We start from the raw sequence: 20,099 nt of genomic DNA, 5'->3' as shown, positions 1-20,099 counted from the left end.
CCCTACCAAGTATCCGACCATTAGCCCAGTACCCCATCTTTTTGTTATTCTTCCCAAAGTGAGTCACCTCACACTTAGCTACATTGTATTCCATTTGCCACCTTTCTGCCCAGCTCTGCAGCTTCTCTATATCCTGCTGTAACCTGCCACATCCTTCCTCACTGTCAGCAACTCCTCCGACTTTCGTATCATCCGCAAACTTGCTCACCCAACCTTCTAACCCCTCTTCCAGGTCATTTATAAAAATGACAAACAGCAATGGTCCCAAAACAGATCCTTGCGGAACACCGCTAGTGACGGCACTCCATGAAGAAACTTTGCCATCAACTACTACCCTCTGTCTTCTTCCATCCAGCCAATTCCTAATCCAAACCTCCAACTCATCCTCAATGCCATACCTCCGTATTTTTTGCAGTGGTCTACCATGGGGAACCTTATCAAACGCCTTACTAAAATCCATATATACCACATCTACCGCTTTGCCCTCATCAACCTCCTTCGTCACCTTTTCAAAGAATTCAATAAGGTTTGTGAGGCACGACTTGCCCTTCACAAAACCATGCTGACTATCCTTGATCACATTATTCCTATCCAGATGTTCATAAATCCTATCCCTTACAATTCTCTCTAAGACTTTGCCCACAACAGAAGTGAGACTCACCGGCCTATAGTTACTAGGGCTATCCCTACTCCCCTTTTTGAACAAGGGGACCACATTTGCTATCCTCCAGTCTTCTGGCACTATTCCTGTAGACACTGAGGACATAAAAATCAAGGCCAATGGTTCTGCAATCTCCTCCCTTGCTTCCCAGAGAATCCTAGGATAAATGCCATCAGGCCCAGGGGACTTATCTATTTTCACCTTTTCCAGGATTTCCAACACCCCTTCTCGACATACCTCAAAGCCATCCATTCTACTTAATTGTGACTCAGTATTCACATCGACGACAATGTCCTGTTCCTGATTGAATACTGACGAAAAGTATTCCTTCAGTGTCTCCCCAATCTCTTCAGCCTCCACACGCAACTTCCCACTACTATCCTTGACTGGACCTATTCCTACCCTAGTCATTCTTTGGATTGTGAGAGGAAACCGGAGCACACGGATGAAGCCCACACGGACACGGGGAGAATGTGCAAACTCCGTGCAGGCAGTTGGCCAAGGAGGGAATTGAACCCAGGTCCCTGGCGCCATGAGCCACCATGCCGCTTCACTCCATATTAATTAACACCACATCCTCACCCAACTTTGCCAACCAGAATCCAGCCACTGTTTTGTGTTTGAAAGTATCCTACAGGTTATTCACAGATGCCCTGTCACTTTCTTGATCACTGAAAGACTATATTTTAATAATCGATAATATTTTAATGATCCAAATTACTATTGCACCCTCCTTATTTTGTTGAGCAGTGGTCAACACCTCAGTCTTCAGCTGCTATAAGCAAAATACTTAGTCCAGTTTATGAAACCTCACTTCACATCAAAAACTCTATAGTTCCAAGCATCATCTTGATCAATCTCCTCTGCACTCTTTCCACTGTGCTTCCTCCTCTCAGTAGATTCCGAGCAAGGCTCTAGCGGTTGGTCCAACAAATTGTCCATACCATTTCATTTCCCATTTTGTGCTTAATGGTCTGTAATTTCCTTCATTTTCTTTTCTTTCTTCCTTATTTATAGCGTATTTCTCCCAACAAGAAAATTTGTGTGGAGCGTTGAGTCAGTTTGAGAGATCTTATCGATTTGAATGTAAGCATGGAATTCAAGGGAATTAACTTTTCTGAGACTGAACATTCCCCTCTCACTACATAATCATCCGCTACCTCATACTTCCCTCGAACTCCACACTACATCTCCTTACACACTCCTCTGAAGCTAAATACCATAGCTGAGTAATTCTACTCATCTTCGTCCACTCTCCTTTTTTCACTCGCTAGTTCCTCATCACTGCTGTTATTTCATGCACCTCTGGTACTTGCAGCTCCGTTCTAACTCCGTACTACCCTACGACTTGCAGTTCTGTTGTCACACTACATACTCTAGCACCCCCATCAGTCTCAGGAACTTCTGACCTCTGTCACTCCCTGCTCTTTTGTGAATCCTGGCTTCCAAGCACTCCCAAGTCCCGTTACCTCTCAGCTCCACTGCCATTCACGTTTTCCCCAAATCCCTCCCCGATTCTCTGTCAGCACTGAATCTCACCCCCACTTCAGTATTATAAACTATACTAAATGTTCTATATATTGTATTTTCCAATTTTCTCGCGCTCTGTCTCGCGCGCTCTCTCTCTCACTCTCTCACACAAACACACACACACACACGCATCTATTTTGCAACAAAATACGGTCAGAAATTTCCAAGCACCGTTTGTCTTTTAGTGACTCTAATAAGATATTTCAGTCTCACAAAGTTTATATCGTCCACATTAGGAAATATAAAGTAATGATCAGCGTCTACTCTGTGGTGATCTCGTGGGTGGCAGCCTCATATATTCAGCTTATAAATATGTATCTGTTAGTATGACAAATAATGATGTGGACATGCTGCTTTTGGACTGGGTGGACAAGTTCAGAAGTCATACAACACGAGGTCATAATCCAACAGATTTATTTCAAGTCACACGCTTTTGGAATGCTAATCCTTAAACAAGATAAGGGAACGAAGAGGCAGCGCTCCAAAATGTTATGATTTCAAATGAACTGTATGAACTATAACCTGATGTCATGCAACTTCCACTTTGAGGAGTGACCATTCCCTGTCTTTTGCATCCATATTTTGAAACTGTTCAGACTGTTTCATTTTGGAATTCAAATGCTAATGAGTGGTGTGATCGCTAGAGTATTATCTTCGCTCAGTCTGGCCAGCAGGGGGATGATGATCGTTCTCCTCAGTCAGCCGAGGTTGTTCCAAATTCCATCCCACTCTTCTCAGATAATGAGATATGATACATGTGTAACACATCGCATTGGAAAGTCAAGCATGCCACTGTCTTGTTCATTACTGAGGAGAAGCTGCCAAAAGAGAAGAGCAGATAAGCTTACAACAGATCACAGATCCCAGCCCAAACACCTCCATCGGAAAAGGGGAACTCGGGCCAAACAAGTGAAGGATTCAGTCATTCACCAAACCGTTGAGCCACTCTCCACCTCCCTAGCCAAGTGTTACAAACTTGTCCTGAATAGGCACAAAGATATGCTGAGCCCATATTCCTTCTGGTCTAGCCTGCGTGCCCACCTGCGGTGCTAATGCCAACACAGTGCCCATTTGTCAGGCAAGTTCCATCCCACTCCTCCTTGAAGATATAATTCATGTACAACACATCACATTGGGAACTCAAGCGTGCCACTGTCTCGTGCATTATCAAGGAGAAGCTGCCAAAAGAGAAGAGCAGATCAGCTTGCAACAGAACACAGATCCCGGACCAAACCCATACATCGAAAGAGGGGAAGCCAGGGGCCAAATTGGAGAAGGATTCAGTCATTTGCCAAAACCTTGAGCCTGTCCCATCATTCAATCTGATTGTGATCAATCTCCTTGAGCACCCCGAAACTCAGGGTTCTCGATTAGAGAGATGATAAGAGGCTCCATGTTGGAGAGACAGTTTTGGAATCAAGGCACATCTCCACCGTGACTGAAGACTTTGTTTCTGCCCAAAAAATTTACAAAAATGATTCGATTGGAGGAATTCAATGGGGAATGGTGGGGATGTCGGCCAATGTTCCAATGACACGGGATCAAATCTAAACTCAGCCCTTGGAATGGAATGGGAAACGATTCAGAAACCTGGAATATAAACTGAATCTCAGTAATGACGGCAGTTGAGTGGATCATCAGTTGGCGTAAAAACCTAATTGGGTTCACCCACGCCCGTTTAGAAAAGAAAATATTCCATCCTTACCTTGTCTGGCCTACATGTGACTCCAGAGCTACACTTCTGGGAGGAAGTAGTGGATATGTCTTTGAATCCCAGCGACGTGTGTCTGTGGATTTCTCACTCCCAGTTGGATAGGGGACTAAATGGAGATACCCAAGGAGGCAAACAGTGGTCCATAGCACAGTGAAATACCCTTCAGCATATCGTGTCTGTGCCAACCACCTCCATATTCCAATCCCCGTTTCTACAGCATGTGGCACATATCCTTGGCATGGCAAGTGCCACAACTAAATCCTCCTTCAAAGTTCTGCCTCTTCACTGCCCCCCCCCCCCCCACTTAATATGAGCAAGTTCCAGAATCCCCCCATCATCTGCCCCCTTCTCCAAATCACTGAACCCTACACCAAGGGGAAAAACGTCCTTCCTATCTACCCTATCGATGGTCCACTTCATTTTATCTATTTCAGTCACATCCCCTGTCAAACTCCACTGCCCTAAGGGAAATATTCCACAATCTGTCCCAATCTCTCTTTGATAACTGAAACTCTCCAGCACCAGACGACATCCTGTTAAATCTCCCTCTGCCTTCTCTGCCGGTACTGTCACATCCCTCCTATTATGTAAATTCCAGAATACTCTTGTTGAGTGGCCACACCGACTTTGTATAAGGTTGCCAGCCAAACTCACCTCTTAAACTCGATGTCTTGGTTACTGAAGGAAAGTATCCCATAATCCTTCTGAAACTCTTTATCTCTCCTGTCCTGCTACCTTCAGGGAGAGATGTTCACGTACACCAAGATCCCTCTGTACTTTCCATAGTCCTAGTGTTCATCATTTAATCCTTACCGTGCTTGATTGAACACTGCTCTGCTTTTGCCTGGAGTCGACTGGCAACCGTGTGCCAAGAAGTAGCATCGGATATAAAAGGCACCAAAACAAGCTTAATGTGCCCAGTGCAAGTGATGCATGTTGTCAAGCTGCTCTGTCCGAGTCTGTTCACCAAAGCAAAGAGAGGCGCACCAAAGCCTCACGCCTGGAGTTTAAACAAACAACACAATGACCATCATTGGCGGCATCGGAGCACATCCATTGTATCGTCAAGTTTATCTAACTACCCAGACTGCAAGGCTTCTGGCCGCTCCACAATTCTGACCTTTGACCCTGAAAAGAATTTATTGTCTTGCCTGCACTTCGACCCCGTTCCTCTCAGTTTTGCCCTTGGTATGTGTTTCAAACACTGATAGTATGAGACTCAGATCCTGAAGGAAGGTTTCCTCATGGTTTACCCTCTCAAAAAATTTGGAAAATATTAATAAATTCACCTCTATTTGACACCTTGGACTTAATGGCACAGTGTTCAGGAGTAGGTGGAGCTGTATGCATAATGAGCTGAAGAGTGGCAGATGGAGTTTCATGCAGAGAAGTGCGAGATGTTGGGAAGGACTGGCAGGACTGACACAGGGGAGTGGGGACACAGGCCCTGGGGAGTCTGGCTGTACAAAGAAACTTACGGGTTCAGGTACATAGTTCCTTGAAATTTGCGTCACACATAGACAGGGAAGAAGATATTTGGCATTCTTTTTTCTTTGCTAAGTACAGAGTATAGGAGTTGAGACATCACATTGCGGCTGTACAGGGCATTGGCAAGGGAGAAAGTGTGGACAGCCGATCAGAGTCGAAAAGTATGGTGCTGGAAAAGCACAGCAGATCAGATATCAGGCGAATCGACATTTCGAGGAATCCTGATGAAGAGCTTATGTTCTAAATGTCGATTATCCTGCTCCCAGGACATTGATAAGGCTACTTTTTGTAGTCCTGTGTACTGTTCTGCTCTCCCTCCTACAGGAAGGGCGTCGTTAACATGGAAAGGTTTCATGGATGTTACTGATTCTGGAGGATTTGAGTTCTAGAGAAAGACTGGAGAGACTGGGACCATAAAATGATATGACCATAATGACATAGGAGCTGGCATTAGGCATTTCGGTCCAACGGGTCCTCTTCAGTATTTAATCATGGCAAATAGGTTTTTCAACACTATTTTCCCGCTTTCTCCCCGAAACTTGGATCCCGTTGGCATTCATGAACTTATCTATCTCTGTTTTAATATAGTCATTGACCTGGGCTGCACAGTCTTATCTCGCAATGAATTCAAAAGATTTACCACCACCTGACTAAAGAAACTTTGGAGGCTAACGGCGACCTTATAAATGTTTATGAAATCATGAGGGATATTAATAGCCAAAGGTCGTCTTCACAGCGTAGAGAAGTCCAAAACTAGAGGGCCAGGTTTAAAATGAGAAGGGAAAGATTTATAAGGCATCTTGGGCAACCTTTCCATGCAGAGAGTGGTGCATGAATGGAATCATCTATCAGAGAAAGTGGTGGAGGAGTGTAACATTACTATATATAAAAGGCAACTACATGGGTACATGAAGAGGAACTGTTAAGAAGGATATGGGTCAAATGCACGTACATGGGGCGAGTTCCACATGGCAAAGCTTGTCCATTGCCATCCTCTCTGCTTCCGTGAAAGGGCAGTGAATAAATCACATACTGCCCTTGACTTTGAGTAAAGGTGCAGCCTCAGTCATGCTGACATTACACAATTAACTATGAATGACTCAGCCAAAATGTGAATTCTGCTCTGTCTCTGTCTCTCTTTTTCTCTCTCTCTCTCTCTCTCTCTCTCTCTCTCTCTCTCTCTCTCTCTCTCTCTTTCTTAAGCATTTCTTGTTGTGAAACTGAACAAAACATTTCCCAGCTGTGGGGGCATGGGATTTTAGCCCATGTCCCTCCAGTCTGTGACCCTTAATTACCAATGCAGTGAGCTCCCCTACCCGCTGATGACACTCACACTCCGCTCTCTGTTACCTAACCCCGACAGAGGTGTCACCCCAGCCGGATTAGAATTACTGTGGGTGCAGTTTGTAACAGGTGCCGTCAATCCTCCCCAGACACATTTTATATTTTGTTTCTCCCGGATCTTGTCCACCATAATTGCCAAATCTGTACGACAGAGCTGGGCAACCACGCCTCACACCTCTTTGACAATGGTAATGTCATGGTATATTCTCGGCAGTCCCAACCTTTGCATGATAGCTTGGAAAATCAGCAGCATGAAACGATTACTGCAACAGAACAGATGGGAATTAATGCAGTCAGGCACGTGACCATCAACCACTTTTCAAATCAGTATCACATTTGTTAATATCCTGGCGATTAGCACTGCCAGGATTACGCACTTTGCATTTGGGAATAGAATCCCAGTGAATGCTCATTTTCACAATATGCTCTGGATTGAGTGCTGTTATGTTACATTCTATAGAATCAATTCGTTACCTCGATTATACTAAACTGTATACATTTTGGCAACACAAGGTCATGCTGTTTTCGGATAAACTGAATACTTTTTTTTTGGAAACAGAAACCGCAGAGGGACTACTTTTGTCTTGAAGTTGCTACAGGTTTCTCTTGCTCTTTTTCTTTAGTTAAAATTTTCTGTGAGTGGAGCTCTGAAATGCTTGGCAAGGAAGAACATCTATCTGAAGTCAAGACCTCGTTCCAACTGTCCGGCTACTGACATGACGTCAACAATCTGACAGTGCCACTTAAAGCCAGAAGGAGTGTGCAAAAGTCATCTAATTCCACTCTTGCAATCCGACTCATAATCCACAAATTTGCCTCTGTACTAATTTTTTCTGCACATTACATTTTGACAGAGACCTGTGTCTTGACCATTGGATTTGTGAATGTATGTGTGTGTATACATGAGTGAGTGAGTGTGTGGATGTGCACGTGTGCATGTTGCTGTGTGTTGCATGTGTTTGGGATTTAGAGGGAAATATCATTTTACTTGCACAAGAATAATTTAGATTCTATGCTGTCACATAGAAAAGGATATGTTTCTTAATTAAAACAAAATTTTGCAGTGGTTCTATTGATGAAACCTGAAGTCTGATCGTTTATTTGTGTCAGACTGTGGGCATAATTAAGCATCTTAGTGATAAAATTGGCAACTTACACAGCACTGATAGCCCTCAGAACAATTGCATTTGGTCACCAGCGCACTCTACCCGTCAGACCGATGATAGAATTGACAAGACACTGAACTCATCCAGCTCATATAAACAAATGGCTACAAGAGCAGGTCAGAAGCTGGGAATCCTGCAGCGAGGAACTCACTTTCTAACTCCCCAATCGTGTCCTGCCATCGACATGGCACAAATCAGGAGTGTGAGGGAATGCTCCCCACTTGTCCCGGATGGGCGTAGCTCCAACAACACACAAGGGCTTAACTCCAATTGGGGCAAAACAGACCGCTTGATTTGCACCACATTCGCAAACACCCAGTAGCAGTGGTGTGTTTCACTGCCAAGATGCACAGCAGAAATACAACAATGATCCTTAGTCAGCACTTTCCAAACCCACGACCACTTCCAAGGAGAAGGTCAAAAGCAGGATATATCAGTGAACCCCACCCCCTGTAAGGTCCCATCTGAGCCACTCACCATCCCCACTTGGAGATTTATCTGCCATTTTATCAGTGTCACTGTGTCAAGATCCAGCAGCTCACTCCCTAATGGCACTGTGTCCCTACACCACATCAACGGCAGCAGTTAAAGATTGTGCCTCAAGGGGCAATAAATATAGGGTCCAACCCAAATCCCAAAAAATGGGATGGAAAAAGTCTAATTGATGTTTACAGGAACTTGCTGTGGGTACATTGGCCACTGCGCTTCCTCTATTACAAGCAGGCACAAATAAAGGTTGGCTGTTCTTGACATACTGTGGGCCCGCATGCCCTACCTGAATGTTCCACTGGAGCTAGGTGAAGTTACCAAGTGACTATGGCAACCTAACTGGACATGACTGAGGAGAGCATGGCATGAAGGAAGCTAAGATCCATTCTGTGCAAGGTTGCATATGCTGACGTGTGACAGCACCAGGAATAAACCTGCAAAAACAAGCTTCCACTACCCTATCCATCATGTCCATGAGGGTTAACAATTTCAAAGACAGTGCCTAAACAACAACTGCCCACTGGGCCTGATTTTAATTGAATCAAATTAATGCAGTTAGCCATCCTGCCTCATGCATTATCTGTACCCATAATAACTGGAGCCCATTGTCCAGCCATGTGGCACACGTGCCATATAAAGTACTGTTTTGTCCTTTTCTCCATCCCCCCATAGGTTTGGATTCTTGTGATTGTGTCCTGAAGCGTGCAAAATATAAATATCCAGTGGCTTTTCGGGAGCCTGAAAGCAGCCCCTTTTCTTCAACATTCTGATAATGACATTCTAAAGGTCTGAGACCTGTCCCGGCAAAGGACCTGGTGGAAGTTAAAACTTTCCCTTAGATGTACTGGTTTCAGCTCTTTGAGATTAGCGTGGTGCGATTTGTGTGAGATATAGATTGAGAGAAAGAGAGAGCGATGAAGCAAAATGGAAAGAGAGTGAGTGAGAGAGAGAGAGAGAGAAAGACTGAAAGAGAGACAGAGACACATAGAGAACAAAACTGAGCAAGACCGAATGGTGGGAAATAAATGCCGCTCAGTTCACCATCTTCCCTTCTTCTCTGTCATGCTCTTGCTTGCCTCGCCTATTTAAGTTGTTCTCTATCACTACCACATCAACCAATTCTCTCATCCCACGACTGCTTGGGGTTCTAGTCCCCCTTGCAAAACTAGTTTAAACTTTCCACAATCAAATCTCGAGGACAAGAAGAAATCCTTAAGTACATCGATGCCATGTTGAGTGTGGGATGATTATGAAATGTATAAAGTAACACATAAATTACCAGTTACTGTTGAAGGAAATACAATTTTCTCTTTTGGAAAAAAAAGCAAATGCTTGAAACCGTACACTAACGTGGTTTTTTTCTCACTTTTCAGAGAAGTTATAGAATCAGTTTTTTTTCAAATAAAACTGTACAGTAACATCTCCTCAGAGATTCTGACTTAGATTGAATTAATGGATTTTCCTATTAAGAATAATATTGTAGAAGCAATGAAATTGTAACACAGCACTGAACTGAAATAGAAATGACTCACCATCTGAGTACTTGTGTGGAATAAGCAACGTTATACCAAGTTACCTACTTAATCATAAGAAGTGCTCTATAGCAATTGAATAGGAAACGGGGAACTTCAAAGAAGAGCAAGAGGGAAAATGTATTCGAAAAGCTAATGTGATTAGATGCTCATAAGTAATCTGGACCTGGTGGATTTCCACCTTGCATCCATTTAAGAGAAATTTTTGGGAGAATATTTATATTGTATGTCATCAGCTCTTTCAAATTTCCTTCACTTGATAGTGTGGGGAGTCGGTCAATGAACAGCGTTAATCTTGAGTTCGACAAGCTTAGTTTTCTACAAATGGTTCCTCAATAATGACGGGAAGGAAATGAAAAACTTCACAGATCACAATCAAATCGTCCTTTTTATTTTGTATTAATTTCTGGCATGTTAGTGTTATTGACTAGGCCAGCATTCCTTTTCAGTCTATAACAGTCCTTGAAGATGTTGCTGAACAGTTGTCCCAAAATATTTGCCAGTGCAGTTCCAACTGGGAATACGATGTTTCTTGGTAACGAACTTGAAGACAGTGCTCCCTTTTCTTTGCTGCTGTTGTGATTGTGGGTAGCAGGCTTTGTGCGCTCAGATGGTGCTATCTGGGGAGCCTTGTTGAGGCTGCAGTTTATCTTGTAGATGTAACACACTGCTGCCTAAGTATCAAAGTGGAGGGCATGAATATTGAAGGTGACGTCTGTAATATCAATTGCGTGAGTGGTTTTGTCAAATGTACTGTCAAGGATTTAGGCTGTTGGGGAACTGCGCTCATAGAGGCAACTGGCAAATAATCCACCTCAAACCTGGCTCAAACCTTTTAGATTATGGGCAGATCTTGCGGAGTCAGATGGCGAGTTGCTCTCCATAGACCTCCCAGCCTCGGACTTATGCTTCTCGCCCTGGCACTTGCGTGATTGATTCAGGTCAGTTGCTCGGCAATCATAATCCCCAGCACTTTGGCACTGTGAACTTCAATGAAGATTTGGTGATGCTATTGCTATTCGAAGCCAATGGATAGAGGACAGATTTTCTTTTGTTGGTGATGTCCATTGCCTTGCACTTTTCCAGGAAAGGACAGATCACCCTGTTAGAAGATTTCTAAAGGCATCCAAAAATTTCTAGTGATGTAGAGAAAAGGATTGCAAAGATGATTGTGGATGGGAGCGAAACTGGCCAGTAATTTTTTTTTTAAGGAGGATTTTAAATTTCTAAATATTAACTGGAAATGCTGTGCTTGTGGTACATTAGGTGGGTCAGTTTTTGTCCAATGTGTTCAGGAGTGTTTCCTGACACAGTTTGTCGATAGGTGAATAAGAGGCAAAACCACATTGGATTTGGCAGTGGGTAATGAACCAGGTGAGGTGTTAGGTTTGGACATAAGTGAGCACTTTGGTGATTGTTACCACAATTTGATTACACTTATTTTAGCGATGGAAAAGAGTAGGTATGTACCACAGAGCAGGAGTTAAAGCTGGGGGAAAGACAATTATGATAAGATTAGGCAAGATTTAGGATGCATCGAATGGGGAAAGCTGCAGTGGATTAGCACAATTGAAATGTGGAGCTTGTTCAAGGAACAGTTACTGAGTGTCCTTGATAAGTATAAACCTGTCAGACAGAGAGGAGATGGTCAAGTGAAGGAAATGTGGTTTACTAAAGAAGTTGAATCTCAAGAGAAAGAATGAGACTTATGTGAGGATGAGACATGAAGGCCCAGTTAGGACACTCATGTGTCAATAATCAGCCAGTAAGGATCTAACTGCAGAGTTGAGAAGAGCAAGGAGATGACAGGAGAAGTCTTCGTCAGGCAGGATCAAAGAAAACCCTGAAGTTTTCTGTAGGTATGTCAGGAATAAAAGAATAACAAGAGTAAGAATAGGGACAAACACAACAGTGGGGAATGGTGTGTGGAGTGGGAGGAGATAGGAGAGTCGCTGAATGAATATTTTTCGTCAGTGTTCACACTGGAAAATTATAATATTGTTGAGGATAATACTGAGATACAGGCCATTAGACTGGATAGGATTGGGGGTCATAAGGAGGAGGTGTTAGCAATTCTAGAGAGTGTAAAAATAGATAAGTCCCTTGGGCCAGATGCTATTTATCTTTGGATTCTTTGGGAATCTAGAGAGAAAATTGCAGAATCTTTGACTTTGATCTTTATTTCATAATTGTCTATAGGAATAGTGCCAGGAGACTAGAGGACAGCAAATGTTATCCCCTTGATGATAAAGGGGCGTGGGGACAATCCTAGTAATTATAGACCAGTGAACCTTTCTTCAGTTGTGGGTAAAGTGTGGGAAAGGATTATAAGAGATAAGATTTATAATTAATCTGGAAACGAATAATTTGATTAGGGATAGTTAACACGGTTTTGTCAAGTGTAGGTCGTGCCTCACAAAGCTTATTAAGTTTTTCAGAAGGCGACCAAGCAGGTGAATGCATGTAAACCGGTTAATGTAGTGTATATGGATTTCAAGAAAGCATTTGATAAGGTTCCCCATGGTAGGCTATTGCAGAAAATGTGGATGTATGGGATTGAGGGTGATTTAGTGGTTTTGATCAGAAAATAGCTAGCTGAAAGAAGACGGAGGGTATGGTTGATGGAAACTTCTCATTCCACTGTTCAGTTGCTTGTGACTTCCCACAGGAATCTGTTTTGGAGGCGTTGCTGTATATCATTTTTATAAATATCCTGGATGACGGCGTAGAGGGATTGGTTAGGAAGTTTGTGCATGACACTGAGGTCAGTGGAGTTGTGGACATCACCGAAGGATGTTGCAGGTTACAGAGGTTCACACATAAGCTGCAGAGCTGGGCCGAGAAATGGGAAATTCAGTTTAATGCAGAAAAGGTTGAGGTAATTTGCTTTGGAATGAGTAACAGGAACACAGAGTATTGGGTGAATCATAAGATTCTTGGCAGTGTGGGTAAGCAGACAGCTGTCAGTGTCCATTTACATAGATCCCAGGTGGATAGGGTTGTTAAGAAGATACACAGTGTGTCAGCTTTTATTGGTAGAATGGTTGAGTTTCGGAGCCATGAGGTCATTTTGCAGCTGTACAAAACTGCCGCACTTGGAGTAATGTGGTTACCGTATTATTGGAAGAATGTGGAAAGGGTCTAGTGGAGAGTTACCAGGATGTTACTTGTTATGGAGGGAATGTCTGATACAGAAAGGCTGAGGAACTTGAGGCTGATTTCGATGGGAAGAAAAAGATTGAGAGATGACTTAATAGAGACAGAGAAGATAATCTGAGGATTAGGCAGGGTGGACAGAGAGAGACGTGTTCCTCGGATGGTGATGGGTAGCACGAGTGGACACAACTTTATATTGAGGGGTGATAGATATAGGACAGAGGTCAGAAGTAGTTTCTTCACTCAGACAGTAGTAAGAGCCCTGCCTGCAACGGTCGCAGACTCGCCAACTTTAGTAGCATTTAAATGGTCATTTGGTAAGCATACAAAATGAAAATGGATTAGTGTTGGATAGATCAGCTTCAGATTGTTTTCACAGGTCAGTGCAACATCGAGTACTGAAGGGCCAGCACTGCGCTGTAATGTTCTATGTTCTATGCTCTTGTCAAGCACATTTTTTATTTGGATATCATCCCGTTCTTGCTATATTTGAATAAAGTATTTAAGGAGTTGTGAATAGTGCTGAACGTGGTACAACCATCAGTGAAAATCCCCAGTTCTGACCTTGTGAGAGAGAGAATGATGGAGCAAGCTTGATTGGAAGATTGGCTTAACCTTTCAGTAGATTTCTGTGATATAACCTCAGGAAATGTGTAAGTATTTTGCTTCCTGTTGCTTCCTGTTCAAACTCTCCCCTCCATATAGCTAGCTCAGAATTCCTTCACAACTGTACTACCTTTGGAGTATTTTTTCTGGCATGCATTACAATAAAAAATAATGTAGCCTAGTGATACCACCTTGAGTACCATGAGGAATGACAAATAAATGCTGGGTTTGCTCATAAAACCTGCATTCTGAATGTGATGCTTTCTCGTGTATTTACATTTTTTAATGTTCTCACCAACTGTTGGTTTACAAAAGTTTATTTGTATTCTAGCTTTCAATGAAATACAGACATGAGTTTTCCCCGTTAATCAACTTGTACTCATGATGCCTCAGGCCTAATGACATTATATGGATAACAACAGGTTGCAAATCCATCTGTTGCCAATAATATTAGTGTGTTCTGTTTTCGAGAATAAGATGCATTTGTTCTCAGCAAGAATGATTTTTCTGTCAGATGAGGGGGGCATGGTGGCAATAATTATCCTAAGACATGTGTGGTTATCCCATGGCAAAGAAATGGTCAGTTAATCAACACTAATAAAAGGTAACTTACCCAAGAATTGTAAGATAGCTAGACTGATCACAGAATATTATTACTGCACTGTGTCCTAGAAAGTTAGAGAAGCTATGTCCTGCTGGAAAATTCACGCTGGTGGATCATGCAGGGGCCAAGAATAGAGTGAGCATGTTAGATTTCCTTAGATAATAAGCTGAAAATGTGTTGCTGGAGCAGTGCAGCAGGTCAGGCAGCATCCAGGGATCCGGAGAATCGACGTTTCGGGCATAGCACTGCCTGCAAAGTACAACATTTTTTGACTACAGAATAAAACTCCACCCGCACTTTCACGATCAGACTTTCCCAAGACAGGCACAGTACAAATTGTATAAAGTGCAAGTTTTTATTTGAAGTATTCAACATTCCCACGGCAGGCTGCGTGCAGATTTAGTATCAGAATGTTGTCTATCTATTTCCCTCTGCAAGTTCGAAATGGCAGGTAGCAAAGCTTGTCAAGTGCATTTAACCTGCATTTTGTGCAATGAAATTAGTACAGCACAAATGCAACAAGGTATTCACATAGCTTCAAGCAATTATCTCTCAGAGAATGGTTCAGTAATCGTAGTTTGTGTGAAAGAGGGAATGAAATATTTTTATTCTGGAGCAATGGAAGGAAATTTTTTGGAGCAACTGATGAGCTGTTCAATAACTTTCAAATCAAAAAGAAAAGGTCAGTCTGTGAAATGCAAGTTACTGAAATGGGCAAGGTGTTCGCGCAAAACCTATCTGCATGAAACGTCACCGCCTGCATGCACTGGGGCTCCAGTTTTCATAATTGGAGTAACTATGGGCCATCTAGAAAGCCTGGAACTAGTACATCTCACATTTTGGGAAAAGTGAATCCACAGTCAGTGTGCAGGCAAATAAGGAACATGTGAAAGCCAAGCTGTTCAGGAGTCCTTTGAGATGGTGTTGGTTTGTAGAATTGTGATGCAGATGATTCATCAGAGGAGTCTATGTGTATCACAGCTGGAGAGGAATGTGGGAGGAGGCAAAAATCAGAAATTACTCGAAAAAATCAGCACGTCTGGCTGCATCTGTGGAGAGAACGCAGAGATAATGATTCACATCATGGCCCTTCTTCAGAACTATGTTGTGTCACAGGCTCAGTAATTTTGGCTTTTCTTTTGTTTTTGATTTCTGAAATCTGCAGTTCTTTCAATTTTTTTCTAATTTAAGAAGAACAGTAGACATGCTGAACTCATGAAGGATTCTTGAGTTTAGATCAGAGTGGTGCTGGAAAAGCACAGCAGGTCAGGCAGTATCCGAGGAGCAGGAAAATCGCCGTTTTGGGCAAAAGCCCTTCAGGGATTTTTGAATAAGGAGATGACCTGGGGATTGCAGTGAGAGAGAGACTCACTGAGATTCTTGTGGAGAGAGGAGGAGAACTTCTTCAAGGTAGAGGATTCGCAGTAAGATTAAAATCAATTGGCAAAAGTGAGGATTGCATACGCTGGAAACCAGAGTTTAGATCAGAGTGGTGCTGGAAAAGCATAACAGGCCAGGCAGCATCCGAGGAGCAGGAAGATCGATGTTTCGAGCAAAAGCCGTTCATCAGGAAAGGAGGCTTCCTGTAGAGTAACGGGGCTGGCATTTCCAAGTTGATAAACATGTCTTCAGGATGCCATGTCCACATCCCTGCTGCCTGGTGTTACAGAAAAGGCCAGACATCCTCAAGACATTTTAAGAAGTTAGCTCTGACCCTAGATTTTCCCGTTGTTTTAGGCAGATGTAAGGTTGCTATCCCAAGATTGATACAGTAGGCCAAAACACTTGGCACTTAATGTCGCCAAACTTATTTACATACCACCGAAGAAAACTCAAACAAAAGAAAACATAATTTAGAATAACAGCAATTTGAAAACCCAAACGACATGACATCCCCCGTAACTTAACAAAGGAGCTGTTCCAATTTCCTGCGACATTCCCATAAACATGCTCCTTGGTGAAAACACGTTAAATTCAGGCACAGTTTCTGACAGGGTAGATGTCAGCGAGAGAGAGGATCAGCTATGTTCCATTTGCTGAAGGATGGACACTCTTCCTGCTGTTGTAGCTCCTCTGGATGCCCAGCTAAAATCAAAAACCATTTGGAAAAATCCCTGAACTAAGAGAACTGTTCACTTCCCTTTCATTGTATAAGAGTTTGAAAAAAACAGCTAAAAACCATTTTCCTATTGTTTCCTTTGGCAGGATCTGTTATGTCCCGTACTCAGTCAAATCGAAACCCATGTCTTTTAAAATCACTCTTTGAAAAAAAAACTAAGGACAACATAACCTTTTTAACGAAGCAGCAATGTCACACTGGGGCAATGATATCAGAGTGCAGCTGCAGAAGATTCTACTCGAGAAGGACCAAAAGACAGAGTAGTGCTCCATGCCTGTATCAATAAGTTGCAGGAATGTTGTGATACATGCAGTGGATTTCGGACAGCTGGAATTAATTACTGAATAATCGATTATGAGGCAAAAACGATGTCAGGAGCTGGTTTGACGATTCAAACAATACGTCTTTGTGATGGTGTGAATGTCCTTCTGATTTCATCCAGAGCCAGCGTGAATCGAGTGCAAACATACAAAGTAAATTATTACTGAAAATACGTTGTCAATCACCGGAATGGTTGCAGTCTCTGCACATGCATTTTTAACATTTTTATAACAGATGTGTGTTCTGCTTTCTTTTTGTGTTCGTATAGATGTTTGGATCAGACAATTCAGCAAGAATGAGTGAAGATAATCCTGGATTTGCCTGTTCAACTCTTGCCTGCAGTGAACAATGATACTTTGCTTTGGGTCAGTTTTTTTTCTGTATCTTGTTCATTCTCTGACAACTGATTGCATGGCAAGAATTCTATTATTGAAATATCTGATACCACATTCAGTTATACTTGCTGCTGTTCACCTTTTTACTAACTGTTCTTCATGTAGTAGCTTTATACTTCATTTAATTCTCTCGTTTCTTTCTTCTCAGATTCATTCTTCGCCCAACTGAAGACAAATACTGACAAATTGCGTGTTCTCCTTTTCTGTTCGTTCAGTTCCTCACCTGGACACCTCGTTCCATTATAAGCTGCATCAAATGTTGACTCTCAGTCACTTGGATTTAAACACCAACTGATACATTTTTACAAATGGATATTTTGCAGCATTCTTTATCTGGTGTCTGAAATTATTTTGTGTCACCACATAAATAAATGCATTTGTGCAACAACTTAAGTTTCGTAGCATATATGCGACTTGTTCAAAGAGATCATAAGCAGCATAATCCAAGTGATAAGAGACATCAAAGAAATACAAAATATACATCAACCAGAGAAGTAGGAAGCTGCCTGATATGGCAAACAATAAAATCACAGAGTTCTTTCTGCTCTCTATCTCTGGATCATTCTCTGTTTTTCTCTGATCCCTGACTCCCTGACGCACCTTTATTGCCTCAAAGATGTGTCTCACTGTCAGAGCATTGAGCAAGAGAATGAAAGCAAATGGCAAAATTGGTGTTAGAAATTTTTCAAAATATCGAAAACTAACCCATTGAGGGTGATAATGATAACTTTCCCTGTTAGAACAGTACCATGGAACATTGTTGATAAACATTTTAGGCTCAAATCGAAAGTAAATAGGAATATTCTTTAAAACGAAGAAAATGCATATTGTTGTTACTACTTTCATCGCCGTTTTCTCAGTGCAATAATTAGTTTTCATTTGATGAATGCAAATGGCAACAAAACGATCAAAAGAGAAAGCGACAGTTAACCAGACAGAACAGTCAATAGATGAACGATTCAGGGCATAAATAATAGTACAAACAGGAGTGATGTCAAGGAAACACCGTGGATAATAATAGTAACTGAACTGACCAAGTATGACGTCGAAGACAATGAACAGAAGATCTGATGCTGCCATAGCCACCAAATATCGAGTGGTGCAGGTAGAAAGCCCACACTTACCCCCAGACAAAAATACAATCGCCACTAGATTAACTGTAAGAGATAGAAAAGTAAGATAGACTTGAAGTTACAGATAATGTATTCTCTGTACCTGAACCAGACTGTAAGTGATGGATTTTAGCATAAACATTGTTGTTCAGTGTCACATAAATTTTTTTAAAAAATTGAAACACAGCAGAAAACCTTCACAGAAGGAATCCATTGTATTCTTTTAAATTACAGATATCGTGTACAACATGAGTAGTGGGTTACTTCTGGTGTATGCAACAGCTGAGTTTCTCTGTTTTATAGTTTGTTTTGACTGGCTTGAATTGCCCTTCAGATGACAACATTCGAGGCAAAATGAATTGGCAAAACAAAGAATAGGAAGCACCTAACACAGATATGGTTTACAAAATTTCCGTTTTCTGTTGCCTAGCCTTCACAGCTTAGAGTGCCACAACAATTGTAGACACTGATATGAGATTCACAAAATGGGCTTGCTTTCAAAGTCATAAGATTTTCCAGTCAAATTGACTATTCGAGTATGGAAAACCAAGTACACACAGCAGCACTGACAACGCAGAATGAAAGGATGCGTATCCTGGCTTTCAGACCAGCAAGAGTTCGGAAATTCAGTGCATCATGCAAAATAACTCATGACACAGACTATTCTCTGGGATAGCTGACGCCTTGAATTTGGGAAGACCTCAGCACTACACATGGACGTTAAATCACGCTCAGATTCAGAAATATCCTCTGTCTTATTTGCAAATAGTGAACATTTTAAATCTTGTTCTTGGAAAGTGAGCTTTGATGTTAGGCCAGTGATCGCTGCTCAGTTCTAAACACCTACGTGATGGCAATGGACATCTGACTTTCTGACCACTTGCATTAACTGGGATGCAGAAAACCGTTTTTGGAATTTCTGCTCAGCAGCAGTGATGAAACAATGATATAAATCCAAGTCAGAATGAAATCTGGTTTGAATGGGAGCTTGTATGTGATGTTGTTTCTATGCATCTGTTATTTTTATTCTTTTATGTGCTGGAGGTCATGGTTGTCCAAGGTGATGTCAGAAGGGACTTGGTGTGTTACTGCTTTGCATCTTATAGTTGCTATTAATTGATAGTCGTTAGTGCTGTTGGTGAAATGTGTGAGTACCGACTGTAGTGGGTGGCACCATAGTCAATTGACAACTTGCCTTGTAGAACGTCCAGCTTCTTGACTGTTGTTGGAGCTGCAATCATCCAGGAAAATGAACAGCATTCAGTTCTTGAGTTATGCTTTCCTGGTAGTGGAAATGAATTTATCAGCAGGCAGAGGTTCCTTGCCACTGAAAATTAGTGTCTGATGCACTCCTGTGTGCACAGCACAGATACGGCTGAATCAGTTTATTTTCCTTTCAATGATTGGCTCAGAGTATGGATGGTCAGGCACTCAGTGATGGCAATGTCATAGCAAGCCAATAGCAAACTGGTAGATTCTAACAATTTGAAGCTGGTCAATGTGTGACTCTGTCACATGTGAATGTTACATTCAGCCCAAATAGATGTTATGTTACTGTATATGGATAGAGACATCTTCATTATCTATGCACAATCGCTAGGAAATATCACTTTGAAAATGATGCTGGAAGAAAGGACAGTGATGAGCTAACTAGAGATGTTATGCTCTAGGACATACCCTGACGAGCTCCTGCAGACAACAATGTTAGCCGAATCTTAGCCGATTCACTTAAAACTGCTGGAACCAAATTCAGCAGGAAATGAAAAAATGTTAGAATTTGATTGAGCCCAGTTTTACAACGACTCCTAGTTGTGAATATATGTTAAAAATGTTCATGTCTATGAGCGAAGCATGTTTTTCAG

At 42.0% G+C, this 20,099-nt stretch overlaps 1 long non-coding RNA gene across 3 annotated transcripts in view; it reads left to right on the top strand.

Moving 5' to 3' along the window:
• The window catches only part of LOC122543204, a 40,327-nt gene extending 22,809 nt beyond the window's left edge, over nt 1-17,518 (top strand). For all 3 annotated transcript variants that reach the window (XR_006309953.1, XR_006309954.1, XR_006309955.1), the window contains exons 3-4: nt 16,999-17,095; nt 17,274-17,518. This is a non-coding gene — a long non-coding RNA (uncharacterized LOC122543204). The remainder of the gene's footprint in view (nt 1-16,998; nt 17,096-17,273) is intronic.
• Nucleotides 17,519-20,099: the final 2,581 nt, after the last annotated feature.

This window comes from Chiloscyllium plagiosum, chromosome 42 (genome assembly GCF_004010195.1).
Source record: "Chiloscyllium plagiosum isolate BGI_BamShark_2017 chromosome 42, ASM401019v2, whole genome shotgun sequence".
NCBI classification, from domain to species: Eukaryota; Metazoa; Chordata; class Chondrichthyes; order Orectolobiformes; family Hemiscylliidae; genus Chiloscyllium; species Chiloscyllium plagiosum.
The sequence above is the reverse complement of the archived record's forward strand: the minus strand, read 5'-3'. Positions and strand labels throughout refer to the sequence as shown.